The sequence below is a fragment of the Triticum dicoccoides genome, chromosome 7A (genome assembly GCF_002162155.2).
Source record: "Triticum dicoccoides isolate Atlit2015 ecotype Zavitan chromosome 7A, WEW_v2.0, whole genome shotgun sequence".
Taxonomy (NCBI): domain Eukaryota; kingdom Viridiplantae; phylum Streptophyta; class Magnoliopsida; order Poales; family Poaceae; genus Triticum; species Triticum dicoccoides.
Genome location: NC_041392.1, coordinates 208,512,101 through 208,514,772, shown reverse-complemented (window position 1 = coordinate 208,514,772; position 2,672 = coordinate 208,512,101).

Here is a 2,672-nt window from a genome sequence, read left to right as displayed (position 1 = left end):
GCACATGGCCTAACTGGCAGGCCACCGCTGTCAGAAAACATGTTAATATGTTAGCAATGAGCAGTTTGGGTTTTTTGAAATAGCCAGCCACACTTTCGGTAGTTATCAATGACAAACAAAAATCCAGTAGTTTTTTGGAACCATAACCTGAAAAGTAATAGTTTTACCCTATTCACTCGAAGTCGCAGGATGGCGATGGCAGCCTTCTTCTCGACTTCAGTTGACATGGTGATGTCGAATGCGACAAGATCGCCCTTCTCCTGATGCGGGATCGCAAAGGGCGGGGTTCCGAATGACTGCTCTCACGTACAGCTATGCACGCGATGGGATTGTCGACAGCAACAACATGAACGAGCTGAACGACGGTGGGTGATGTGCACGAGGATGCATCAGTGCATTTTTCCTTCTTTTTTGTGGCAAAACTACTACTACCGGAACGACCCATCTTCCCATGTGTAATTGCATGTGTTGTAACGAAAGTGCAATCACATGGGACCAACCTGTGATTGGATGGTTAGGAGGACAGTGGTATCCCCAGCCCATCAGAGTTCAAGTCCTAGATTTGACATTGGTGCTTGCATTTTTCTAGGTTTATTTCAGACTTTACGGCGATGTTCGTTCAATGAGAGGAAAATTTCCATCGACTATGAGACGTCTATACCGACTTCGTCAATCTCAAAATGCTATGTTGGCTTAGTTGAGGTGCTCATAGGGTAAGGTGTGTGTGTGCGCGCGCGCCTTCATAAGGTGAGTTTATGCTTGTGTACATGAGCAACTTCAGTAGTTGTACCATGTGAAAAAAGTTCAATCACATGTAGGACTGACGACGGAAACTCTCTTGTAACTCGCCTCCTCGCCGCCACCAGCGCTTGGCCTGTGCCTCCCGTTGGTGTTGCCGTCAGTCTTCCTCGTCATCTGTGGTCTTAGGGCCATGGAGACGCGGTGGACCCCGGCCTTTGCTGGCGCCAGGTTTTCGTTTTCTAATGTTTTTTTAAGTTTGTTAGGGTTTGTATCCTATTCAGAAAGATGAGGCAGCGACGACTCTTTGTAGATGGAATAAGGTACTTCCCGCCTAGTCCCCGTTCCGGCGGTGCTTCTTGCATCATTTGAGAGCATGTGGATATTTGTCTTTGGCGGATCTCGCAGGATTCGCCTGACGTTTTCCTAAAGTGGATACACGTGGATTTGGTTTGCGTTCGTCAGTGATCGTGTGTCTACAGGTTGAATCCCTCCGTTCTAAGCGTCTCTTCATCGGCAGCGGTTGTTATTCTAGTGCATTGGTCATTAGGGCCTTAGCACGATGACTTCCCGACTGTCTGCTACAATATGTTTGCCCGGCTCTGATGAGGAAGGGGCGATGACGGTGGCGCGCCTTCAGCTTACTCCAGTGCTTCTCGTCGTCGCTAGGTGGATTATGGATCTGGATGTAATTTTTAATTTTGGTGTTCTTTGTACTATCTCGACAATTGATGAATAGATTGAAAGTATTTCTCAAAAAACACATGCGCCCCAATGCACGTGCAACTAGAGGTTTTTTTCTGGAAAACAGATGCGCGGTTTTACTTAGCCCATCCATGCGCAACTTATATGGTAGTTCGATTATTCCAAAAAAAACATAGTAGTATTCTTCTTCACATTAGATTGTACAAATGAGTTCTTAAGGGGGAAAATCCTATGAAACCTTACGGTTTCATTTTTTGGATTACTATATGGAATTTTCTCATTATATTTTCTAATAACCAATAATATTTTGGGCGACCTGACGGGCCAGCCGGGGGATAATAAGAAAATATCCGTTGCCTCGCTGACCATTAGATGGACACGTTAATGGCCATTTTATCTACCCACGTAAGCAGTCACCTCTTTGCAACAAGAGTGGTGTTGCTAAAGGCCTTCTACAACAAGATGGTTGTTGCAACCACCACAAAGAATTCATTTATTTTTCTAAAAAAATCTTTACAACAAAAGTAATGTTGCGAAAAATATTTGTAATAGAGAATGTGTTGCAGAAAACGTTGTTGGCCATTTTCTACCGTATTTTTTTGCAACAGAGCTCTTGTTACAGAAAACTTTTGCAACAACAAACATGTTGCAGAGAGCATTCTAGTGGTAGCATCTTGTTAGAGAAGCCCGTAGGCGTGCTTGCTGGCGCCAAGCGACGGTGGCGGCGGTCGGAGCAGCACGGAGAGGCGACAGCTTGACGGGGGAGCTCGATCTCTCTAGTTGCACGCCTTGCAACGATGTGCATCTCGTCAGAGAAGCACGACGGCGGCGGCAGTCGGAGCAACATGGGGAGGCGGCGACTCGACAGGAGGTTGAGGCGGTCGGAGCAGTTCGGGGAGGCGGCGGACTCAATGGGAGCTTGGCAGGAGCAGGAGAGGCGACTTGTCTCTAGGATCCAGATCCTACAACCGAGCCTTTTTTCCGCGGGTGAACAAAATTGTTGTTGCGATGAGAGAAATTGCAACAACACGAGTTGGAAACAATATTTCCTTGATTGATGATTACAGTTACAGAGTACAGAGGTTAAGTAGGGAGAGTGGAGCACCAGTCGCCCTACAATGTAGGCACGCAGGCCATGGCGAGGTGTGGTCCTACAAACCAGGAATATACAACAAAGTATATGCTACAATGTATAGCTGAATATACACAGATTCTAACACCCCCCCCCC